At 34.1% G+C, this 12214-nt stretch overlaps 2 pseudogenes across 1 annotated transcript; both read left to right on the top strand.

Annotated features, from left to right (window-relative positions):
• The first annotated feature begins 2 nt into the window (after window positions 1-2).
• Window positions 3-2309, top strand: LOC110423436 (protein STRICTOSIDINE SYNTHASE-LIKE 10 pseudogene; annotated as a pseudogene). The gene is made up of 3 exons (XR_016351707.1): window positions 3-88; window positions 1095-1364; window positions 1441-2309. The product of XR_016351707.1 is annotated as a protein STRICTOSIDINE SYNTHASE-LIKE 10 pseudogene (transcript).
• Window positions 2310-11374: 9065 nt separating this feature from the next.
• The window catches only part of LOC110423537 (protein STRICTOSIDINE SYNTHASE-LIKE 10 pseudogene), a 1750-nt pseudogene continuing 910 nt past the window's right edge, over window positions 11375-12214 (top strand).

Here is a 12214-nt window from a genome sequence, read left to right on the forward strand (position 1 = left end):
CTTATGTTGGTGTCTCTGATGGCAGAATACTCAAATGGCAAGGACCCAATCTTGGTTGGAAGGAGTTTGCCATACCTTCTTCAGACAGGCATTTTATTCTACATCTGCCTGCATGAATACAATTACTTTTTCTTTCCTTTCATGTTTCTTTAAATTGTATTGGCTGCAACTTCATGTTTAAGAGACGCAAACACTTCTGTTTTTGATAGTTTTTTTTTGAAAGGTGTAAGATTTCATTGATGCATCAGTCTAACGTTGTCATGTTGTTAGACTATGAAAGAATCCCAAAAAAACTCCCCCTCTGCCAGTACTCCACTCCCCTCAGTAAGAATTTAAAACAGGGCCATTCACCTGGACTGTTTCCAGTTCTTACCGAAATGGTTTTCACTTGTTGCCAGCCCACTGTACATTACCAAAAAAGGTTTTACACATCATGCTTAAAAAGCAACAGCCATGCATTACCACTCAGGTACAGCCACGAATATATAGTGAACATGATCATCTTGTTCGAAACTGGAGTTTGTTGAATTACATTAGAATTTTGACCTGGACAATGATTTGCTCAACCTCATGATGGTGTCAGTGATTCGGTTTGCCTATATAAGCACTTGTTTGGGCCTCTTTTTTATTTATTTTTTATAGATATTTTTATCCAACATGCATGTCTGCTAGCTAGAACATACACCTAAAACCATACAGTTGGGTCAGCTCTTATGGAGCTAAGATATTCAAAGAAGTCAACCACAATACGACTTCCAACTCTTATTTCACATTGTATTATCTGTTTTTCAACAATTAGCTTTGAAAGCTAAGCTGACAATACTGTTGCTCGGTTAGCGTTGACCCAACATTTCTTTCCCTTTCCTATACTTAAGTACTACTTGAAGTCTTACCGATTTTAAGAACTTGAATACCAAAATTCTATATAAAATGGTTACTTTGTCTAGTTCGTTCTCTTAAGTTAAATAGTACTTGTTGACTTGAAGAACTTAATTTGGGATTATTCACCATATATTTGTTCTAATAAAAGAAAATTACTATATGGTATAATAAGCAACTGATTGATTGCTGGTTTCTTTGATTTTTTGGGTTAGGGATAGGAAGGTGTGCGATGGGTCAACAAATCCAGACCTTGAACCAACATGTGGAAGGCCACTGGGTCTGAAATTCAACAGTGCAACATGCGATCTCTACATTGCAGATTCTTACTTTGGTCTCCTATTGGTCGGACCCAATGGTGGGGTGGCTCAACAACTTGCTACTTCAGCTGAAGGAGTACCTTTCAAATTTACAAATGCTTTAGACATTAACACCAACACTGGAGTAGTTTATTTTACAGATAGTAGCATTATCTTCCAAAGAAGGTACCTCAATTTTTCTCTCTATTGACATATAGATATATATAAAAGAAAATTGATTATCATTATTATAATGATGTAGGCGTTATTTTTTATCACCAATGATGTTTGATAGAAGCGGAAGATTACTTAAATATGATTCTCAAACCAAGGAAGTAACGGTGTTATACAAGGGTTTAGCGTTTCCAAATGGGGTGGCTTTAAGCAAGGACAATTCTTTCTTTTAGTTGCTGAAACAAGTAAAATGAGAATTTTGAAGTTCAACCTGGATAGTACGACAGACAGTTACATTCCAGAACAGTTTGCGCAGTTGCCAAAAATGCCAGATAACATCAAGAGAAATGAGAAAGGAGAGTTTTGGGTAGCACTAAACAGTGGAAGAGGAAGGATCCAAAATGGCGGCGAGACCAAATTGTCTGGTGAAACAACTATCCCTTGGTTTCCCCTAGATCCTGTCGGGGTCAAATATGACCCAGAGGGAAAGATTATGAAGCAGTTGGATGGAAATGGTGGAATCAGATTTGATTCGGTCAGTGAAGTTGAAGAATTAAATGGAAAATTGTTCATAGGTTCAGTAGTCAAACCTTACGTTGGCGTCCTAGACACCTAAATTTTCAACTTTTGTATGCCACTCCATAGAGTTTTAAGTTGAGAGAAGATATTTCTATTGCATATTAGTTATAATTACAGAGTGTGGTCGGCATCTGCCTCTTGATTTCTGAATTTTATGCACTTACAGCATATCTACCATATTGTCATCAAGTGAACCCATATGTTCAGTTCCCCACTTTCCCCACCTTTCAATTTTAGGAGTCGTTTATACAGTTCTACACCCACTTGTAATATATAAAGAAGTATGTATGATCCAGGTCCTTTCCTTCAGGTGTCATGTATTATCAACATTATATTCAAATGCAAGAACCTAACTTCAGTGGTAGAGTTGGGATTTCACATTTAAGGGACAAAAATAATGTTTATAAAATAGTTATATTAGAGTTCAATGTTTGACAAAAACATGAAGTAACTTAAATAGAAAAAATTCATGTAAAAATTACACAAATAACTCCAATTACGTGTTAAGTACAAAACAAAAATATTTTTTTAATAACTATTACATACTAAGATTGGAAATCTTTAATTGAGTTCAATAGTTTTTCATGGAGTTGAAGGCATTAATAATTGAATCAATATCAAAGCCTAGAATAATTTTCTTTTTGATGACAATGATCAATGGATTTTTGAGAAAATCATTTGACATTCTATTACCAGTTTCTTTCTTAACGAGTTTCATAGAAAAAAAAAATGCATATTCTGATATTGTAGTGAAAACTGGAAGAGTTAAGACAAGGTAGATCAATTAGTATAAACTTTTGATATTCTTATCTTTTTTTAACACTTGACATAACTTAAAAAGTATAGACATATTTTCAAAACCTAATTATGAAGAATGTCAAACTTGAATAAATTTAATTAATAGCTTTGATGCATTTTATCATTCTCAATAAAATCATCAGGGTAATATTTATTTGTAAAGTTGTAAATATTTTCAACATCAAATAATTTGAAATCATTCTGAGGGTCCAAAGATGTGCCAAAAGTGAGCAACTCTATCGTATTCTCATTAAATCTAGAATCCAATTCTTACAAGAGTGAGTCAATAGTAGCCAGAAACAAGTTAACTTGATCATGGTACTCAATTATGGCATGATCTTTTTGAAGACGATCTTTATCTAATTTATATCTATTCGTCAGAAATTTCAATTTCATATGTCTCACAAAACTTTTTCACTAACACAAACAAAGGTTTCCATCAATCTTTTCTCAATTGTTGGAGACGCTTTTTCGTAAACAATACTAAACTAATTGCATTAAGTATGCCTTGAGACTTAAATTGTAAAGTCATTGAGAGGTCATTTGTTATCTCCAACAACCCCCTCATAAGATATAAGATAAACACAAATTCAAATAACGTATTGGTATGCTATAAAAATTAGAAAATAAGGGGTCAAATTATAAAATTAGAAAATTATAAAATTAGAAAATTATAAAATTATTGTAGGGTTAAAATTATAAAATTTAAAAAAAAATAAGAATTGCTGTAAAAATTTTAAAATTTTTAAAGGTCCTCCTCTCCACCTCTGCCTAACCTGCTTGAAATTAGATATTAATTTGATTGAAGATTGATGGATAGATATCCACCACAATAAATTATATATACATTTAAGTCTTGGACGAAAGAGTTTCAACACCTAAATTTTCCTATATATTCTATTCTTAGACGACAATGTCTTTGACGAGCCGCAATGTTTGTTGGCACTGAAACTAGATACAGATTAGTCATGAACTCGTATCAAAATGAATTTGCCAAATATTGAATCACAACGGCAGTACTTCCAACCTTCCAGTGGAACAAAAGTTGCATGTAATTATATAATTTTTAGAGTAGAGCGATTGAAGAAATGAGAACGGTCCATGAATTATGAAATCTTGAAATTATATTAGATAAGTAAAGAAGAGATTTTAAAATTATATACGAGAATGTTACGTATATTAATAAATTAATTATTTAAAAGAAGATAAGGATCTCTCGACACATACATACGTCTAGAGTGACAAATGAACAAGAGCAATTACTCTAGGTCTTGTAAATAATAATCAATTGGTTGATGGTTGACAGGAATACATCTCTGTATTAATTGGCGTCGGCGTCTTTTCTGTCCTTGTAAGATTTTGCTGGATTCTTCATTGCCAAACTATCAGCCTCATGCAGCCGTTAACTTGGAAATTTGGAACCAATAATTCACAAGAACAATCCATTAAATATAATCTATATCTTCGGATGGACTAATAACCATTGGCAGGTGGGTGGTGCGCAGGTGTTGACGTATATTTACCCAAAACTATGCTCCAACTGTATACCCATAAGTTTTCGTATTTGGCCTATTTTCTTTAATTTGTTTTTGTGTATTGCATAGAGATTCGACAATTTTAGTTAGTTACTTGTAAAACTCTTTATTTGGTACACAAGAGTTTTAAACTATATGATTTCTTTTATATGAAAAGAGAAACTATGTTTTCAATCATTTAATTTCATTGCTTCGACAGTCTTTGTCCTGATTTCTATGTTACTCGAGGTGAATATGATGAGGATTCCCGTTATCCAAGAGAAGAAAACACTGGCAATTGGTCAGTTCAAGCTTGGGATATGCCATGGTTACCAGGTCAATCCTTGGGGTGATTTGGAATTCACTAGCAATGCTGTAGAGGCAATTGGATGTTGATATCCTTGTAACTGGTCTATGTCATTTGGGTATATCAAACTCAGTAGTACAATCTGAGGCCAAGAGACTATATTCCCGCGACATGGACTGTGCTTTCAAATGAAATCATGGTGGCTTTTGGCTTAAAAAACTGGCCTCTGTGATGTTTCAACCATGGTGGTGATATATGAGGTGGCTAGGAATGCAGCTGCACCGTCCTTTTATTACTTCTATATCAGTTATTGCCTCTGAGCTTTTCACGGTTCTCATTCTTATCTGGGGTTTGTATTCGGTAGGAAAAGGTAGTTTGAATTCAAATAAAAATGCTAAGTTCAAATTAAAGTTGTAAAGGGCAGGGACAGAACTAATCAATTTTTGTTGGGAATCAAAAATAAAAAAATAATAGTTAAAAATTTTAAAATCTTATATGTTGAACCTAACCAATTATTAAATAATTGATAATAAAAAATAATTTTATATAACATATTAATCAAGAAAAAAAAAACTTACAATAGTTAATTGGAAAAATTATACTCGATTATATTTTTTGGATTAAAATTCATCAATTATTAAGTAAGTATTGAAAAAACCCACATATAGCATAACAAAATAGAAAAAAATGTAGTTGATGATTCATAAAAATTTGAAGAAGAAAATTCATAAAAATTTAGAATATATGAGTAAATAGAATAGAAATAAATAAATAAATAAAAATATAAATTTAAAGAAGAAAAAAAGCTATAAAGCTAAGTAAGGCATGTGAGATATTTTGTTACTTTTTATTTATATTAATTATTAAATAAAAATTATTTTGAGAGAGCTGTTCAGAAATTATACAAAAAATTTTAAAAGTTTTATATAATATAAGGGGGGGCCATGAAGTAAAGGAGGCACCACCCTCTGGAAGAGGGATTCACACTTTTTTGAGTAATAATAATTCTGCATCAAATGCTACTCTGTTTAAATACTAAATGAATCGTTGGCTTCAATATTCTAAACCATCTTGTTATATGTAACCTTGTGTTGTATTATTTTAGAACATCTAGATTTCTAAATCTAAGCCAACACTTTTCTTTTCTTTTTTTTGAAAAGGGGGGAAATTTCATTAATAGAGATAACAAAAGTTAACCTCCAAATTGTACAATTTACAAAAGAAGCTCCTGACTATACAAAAATCAGATTCAAGTGTCAAATGTCTCAAAGGCAGCCTTGTAAAACACATTCCTTATGAACAACAGCACCCTGCACAAAATAGACACTTCTTACTCAATATGAAAGATAGAAAGTTGCAATGTCTGACCAAAAATCAAGCAAGAGAGGCAGCCAAGATGCCCCAACCACAGACTCTCTGCAACACACACCTACAACAGCAACATCCTCAACAGAGTTATAGGATGACAATAAGATATCTGATATCCCCAATCGCCACTTATCCCAGAAAAATAGCAGAAACATAGGATCAACCTAGAAAACCAGTAAACCATCGTCCAGCAGATGACAAAATCCAAAACCAAACTGTATCCCTACATCAACAACAGAATGGGGAGAAGGAAACAACACAAGCCAAGATCCCCATTAATCTTCAAAAATATTTGGGACATCATTTTGGAGCACACCCTTCTTAGCGAACCTATTGACAGTATAGTTTTTCTCTCGAAAATTGTGATTCACCTCCCATTTTTATAATCCCTTCTTCATTTTCTCAATGTGTAAAATCCACTTCCGGAATCTCTATGGTGTTTCAGCTGGTGCATTAACCTATTTAACCACGTTTATAGAGTTGCTCTCAATGCAAGGGAGTGGGATAGAGCCCACTTGGAAGTTGATAAAATGAGGAACACCTCCCTAATGGCTCTCACTTCCCCAAGGCTGGCATCACCCACCCCTACTAATTTGGAAAATACCACTGTAATTTGGCCTTTCTCATCGGGCAACACCCTTCCTATTCTTACTTCCTTAGGGCACCCTTGGGCTACCCCATCAATATTAAACTTCATCTCGCCATGTCTCGATTTGCACCAACCCTCCACAAGTCTATCTTTACTCACTTTCCTCATTACTGGTCCAAAGGTTGGGTTTCTATATATGTCAAGGACAGTCCCATACTCTAACAGCCATTTTGCTCTAGCCAAAATTGCAACCTTGGGTTTACTTTCTTCGTACACTTGACTAGCATTCCAATCTTTCCCTCTAAACACCTTGGCGTTTTTATGAAGCCATATGTACCATATAATTTCATGGAACCCCACTTTCCATATATTTTGCTTTCCCTGTTTCACATAGGTACTATTCCAACATCTAAAAGAAAGTTCCTACATCTTTAGGCATAGCCCACTGAACCCTCCATTCATCACACCATCTCATCCAAACTCTTCAACTTTCTTTGCAATGAAAATATAGGTATCTAACAGTTTCCAACTCATTTTGACACAGCACACATTTGGTAAGGTCATTGAAAATCATACCTCTTCAAATCAACTCAGACTTGATTGCCACCCATTCATACAAGAGCTACCAAGTAAAAACTTCAATTCGGAAAAGAACGAGGTCAGCCCATATATCTTTCCATGGTCCCTAATCGACAGTGTTTGACCGCATCACCTCTCTACAAAAGGATTTGATAGAGAACTGTTCCAAAACTGTCCCACCCCAAACCAACATATCCTTAAGGTCCTAACTTAAGTGGTACCCCTCCACTACAGATCTGAATTGTTCCCACTAGCTTTCTTCTCACCCAAAAGGTTGTCACCGAAGTTCAACATGCCATTCCCAAGCCTTGCTGTGCCATCTTCTGAAATCTCTAACGCACCCATCTTTGTTTGTTGTAAGGGCAAAAATCTTTGGGAATCTCTCTTTAAGGGCTCCCCCCTCAGTCTAACTTTCTGTCCAAAATCAGATGTGTTTGCTATTACCTACAACCATAAGTAAGTACGGATTAACCTACATAAAGAAATCAACAATAGGAACCAATGGTTTAAAAATATTTTTCCAAGATGAGGAACACTCCGTGTTGGTGTTAATGTCGGGTAAAAGGTAGGTGGGATTCCCTCCAATCTTCTCCACTATAACTTTTCTCCACAAAGTATCCCTCTTCTTTCTGTATCTCCATAGCCACTTATTAAGCAATGCTCTATTTTTTATCTCCAAATTAATAATACCATGTCCTGCATCATCTTTGTATCTACACACCTTATCCTACCCAATGTAATGGAATTTACATTTCTCCTCCACTCCATTCCACAAAAACCTTCTCTCAATTTTTTCAAGTTTCTTTTTAATCCCTTTAAGAATCTAAAATAGGGAAATAAAGAAAATTAGGAGGCTTCCCAACACTAATCGAAGAAAGGTGACCCTCTTTTCGACTAAGAGGGCCTTAGCTTTCCACTTCGCAAGTCGTGACTTGAATTTCTTAATGAAAAGTCTCCAAATCTTTGTTGAGTAAGGTCTTGCACCAAGTGGCAACCCTAAGTATTTTGCAAGAAGCTCCCCAATCCTACAAGCAATCAAATCTGCACATTTTCGGACCACCTAGTCCTCTACACTTATCCCTACAAAACTACTCTTATGGAAATTAATTTTAATTCTTGACACAAACTAAAGGCATCTTAGAATTTTCTTCACATTAAGGAGGTTATCAACTTGGGGTCTGCAGAAAACAATTATGTCATCAACAAACTACAAATGAGAAATCACAAGTCCGTTTCTATCAATAGGGATCTATTAACATAAATCACAAGCCTCAACCTTGCTCATCATTTGACCGAAAGCCTCCGTAACAATGTTGAACGTAAAAGGTGAGAGTGGACAGCCTTGTTTCAACCATGACTATTACAAACATGGACATGCAAAAGAAAAAGAAAAAAAAGAACTATGAGCTATCAACAAAAAACTCAACAACACAAACAAATAAGATAATAAAATCCAAAAAAAGCTAAAAAAAAAAAAACCCATAAGCTATAAAGAAAGAAAAGCCAACAAAGATAAACCATGAGCTACAAAGAAAGCATTTAGTTAAAACCCAAAGAAAAGCCAAACTCTTTCAAGCCATAAATGGGTACATGGGTTTTCATGTTAATTACGCATTATTTGTAATAAAAAAATCAGAAAAAAAAAAGAAGGAGATTACCTTGATAGAACTGTGGTCAAGCTGAATAGCTCTCTGACTATCCTCTTCCACTTTCAACTAATCACTACGTGAAACAAATAACCCAATGAAGAGCAAAAAGAAAATTAAAAGAATGAAGAAAGCAAAAGAAGAGAGAACAAAAGAGAAAACAAAACACACAAACAAGGCAAAAACATAATCAAAAATGAAAAAAGTGGTGACAAAAGAATAAAAAACAAAAAGATCAAAAGCTACAGAAAGTAAAAGAAGAGAAAGGGTGAAGAAACCTAGAGGGGAAGGGAAAAATCTAAAAGAAAGATGAAGAAAGTAAAAAAGAGAGAGAACGGAGAAACCTATAGGGAAATGGGAAAAAAATCTAAAAGAATGGTAAGAGGAAAAGATCAAAAAGCCATGATCTTTCTGCAAAATATTGCCTGCATCTCACAATTCAAGCCAAAATCAATGACATGGTGCTCTAATTGAGAACAATTGTCAGATAACTTTTAATGCATGTAAATAATAAAAACCTGTCAATTTTTGAGAAGTTATATCTATATATATGAAGGGAGTTAATTGATTTTTCTTTTTCTTTTTTGACAAAACTCTCATTTACATATGTACCACTTTATGTTTTGATGATTTGTGGTTTATAATACTAAACTAGAAAAGAAAAACAAACACCTTTTTTTATTTATATATATAATTTTTATTCAAATTATTATAATTTAGTTTCAATAATAATAAAAAAAAACTAATTACTTGTGTGATTGTGCAGGTATAATTTCTTATTAAGAATAACCTCTGACAGAGATGAACGGCTATTTAAATATGATCTTCAAACCGAGAAAGTATCTGTAATATATAGAGGCTTAATGTTTCCATGGGGGGTTGCTTTGAGCGCTAATAACTCCTTTCTTCTAGTTCCAGAATCTACTACTACGATGAACATTTTGAAACTCGGGCTTGAAGGTGAAGCAGACAGTTATTCCACAACCGTTCATACAATTGTCAAGAACCCTGGGTTACATTCAAAGGAACAAGAATGGAGAAATTTGGACAGGACTCAAAAGTGGAAGATCAGGAAGGATTCAAGATGATGCCTACGCCAAGCTTCCAGATCCTGTTGAAGTCAAGTTAGATCAAGAGGGAAAAATTTTCAGATGGAAATGGTGGAATCACAGTAAATTCCATCATTGAAGTTCATGAATTATAGAACCTTGTACATAGGTTCAGTAACCAAACCCTATTATATGCTTCAATTAGCTTTCTTGGGTTTAGAAGTAGAAGATATATAATAAAATATTATATATTTACGTTTTTTAGATTCAAGATGATTAATTGTGGAATATAGATATGCGTTCAACACAAATATATTTAATTTGTTCGTATATTTGAAAAATTAGACTTTCATATCTATATTCATCAAATTAATATATGTCACACAGATATTTAAAAAAAATCATTATGCAATTACACTTTTTCTCTCTACTAATTTTTATGTTATACATCTAATTTAGAGATTTTTATACTACAACAAATTTGACTTAAAACAGTACATTTTTAACTATATTATGCATAAAATGTAACCATAAAAATTTCATAAAATAACAAATACTGTACTTTTTTATATTGTTACTAAATGTTACAGTGCATTTTTAACAGCTGTATGAATAAAATGTAATAATAGAAATTACATACACTAATAAATATTGTATTTTTTTTATATTGTCGCTAAATGTGAAAATATTGAAACAAAAAATTTAAATAACTGCAATTTTTTAAGATTTCACTGCACAAAAAGATATGTTACTTAAAGAAGTGAGATTAAGAATCAATTTTGTTGGGGTGGTATAAGCCTTTTTGGGGTAAATTTAATGTTATTTAATTAAAAAATAATGGTGCCCAATGATGTATTAAATTCATGGTCCTACGAAGGGCTCTTGCAGCTGCTAGGAATTCAGGGTCCTGGTGTGAATAATAGCAATTTTACTAATGTTCGTGTTGGTGTTTCTTGTTCTGCTGGTTTTTTATGGATTGGCAGAATTTCTGGATAAGTTATTACTCCCTGGTGGTTCATGAGTTCAAGGACCAGGTGCTTGGAACTACATTTGAGTTGAAACTGTCTGAAAATTCCAAATTCTCATGGTTGGGTTTAAGGTTTTAGCTGTGCTTTTGAACTTGGCCCCCAGGATCTGTACGGACTTTTTTGTGTCCAGTCTCCAAGGGATGATTATTCTTGAAACAAAACCCTCTGCCCCTCGACCAGGTTTTTGCTTGTCTCATCCAAAGCCTCTGCAAAGAAATCACTGGACTTAAGACTGAAAACAGTCTTGCATACCAAATCATAGTTGTATGAGGATCCACGCGCGCATTGAGTAATAATAATTCTGTAGTCAATGCAAGCCTTCAAATATACTAATTAATAATTCTACATCAAATTCAACTCTAGCTTCAATATTCTATATCACCTGTACTCCTGGAATTATAATTCTAAATTGATTTGACTTGAAATTCGATTCCTTCCCAACATAGGAATAACTGAATATAAATATATGCCCAATCCTCACATCCTCTTTCAGAAGTGCTTCTGCCACCATTATCAATTATAATTCTTATTCTGCAGCCATTAAGCCAATTCTCTCCTTGTTTCCAATTCAACCATGAAGATATCTTTGCCATTCAAGTTTTTGTTCCTTGTGCTTTTGCTCTCCCAAAACATCAAACAATCCTATCAACAGCTTCCTGACGGTGAAGATGTCCCCAAGAATTACCAGCAACTCGACCTCCCTCAAGTCACAGGACCTGAAAGCATCGCCTTCGACTGTAAAAACCAAGGACCTTATGTTGGTGTTTCTGATGGCAGAATACTCAAATGGCATGGAAAACATCTTGGTTGGAAAGAGTTTGCCATTCCTTCTCCAGTAAGGTATGTACATTCTATCATCCTGCATGCATGAATACACATGTTTTTCTTTCCTCAATTATTCACTATCTCTTCTTTGAAACAATAACAAACTGATTAATTCATGGTTTCTTTTATTTATTGGGTCAGGGATAGGAAGCTCTGCGATGGTTCCACAAATCCAAACCTCGAACCAATCTGCGGAAGGCCGTTGGGTCTGAAATTCAACTATGCGACATGCGACCTCTACATCGCAGACGCATACTTCGGCCTGCTAGTGGTCGGACCCAAAGGTGGCGTGGCTCAACAACTTGCAACTTCAGCTGAAGGAGTCCCTTTCAGATTTACAAATGGTTTAGACATCGATTCCAAGACAGGGATGGTCTATTTCACTGATAGTAGCATTTTCCTCCAAAGAAGGTACCTCACTTTTACTTTCTCTCTGCCTTTTAATTGCTGCCAAATTTACAAAATGAAAATAAAAAGAAGATAAGAGAGGACTAGGGAGGCTAATCCGAGTTCAATTACAATATATATTTTTCTCCAAGGAGTAGGCTATCTGAAATTCTCTCTCTCTCTCTCTCTCTCT

This window comes from Theobroma umbraticum, unplaced genomic scaffold (genome assembly GCF_002168275.2).
Source record: "Theobroma umbraticum cultivar Fairchild unplaced genomic scaffold, ASM216827v3 scaffold_20.0, whole genome shotgun sequence".
Lineage (NCBI taxonomy): Eukaryota > Viridiplantae > Streptophyta > Magnoliopsida > Malvales > Malvaceae > Theobroma > Theobroma umbraticum.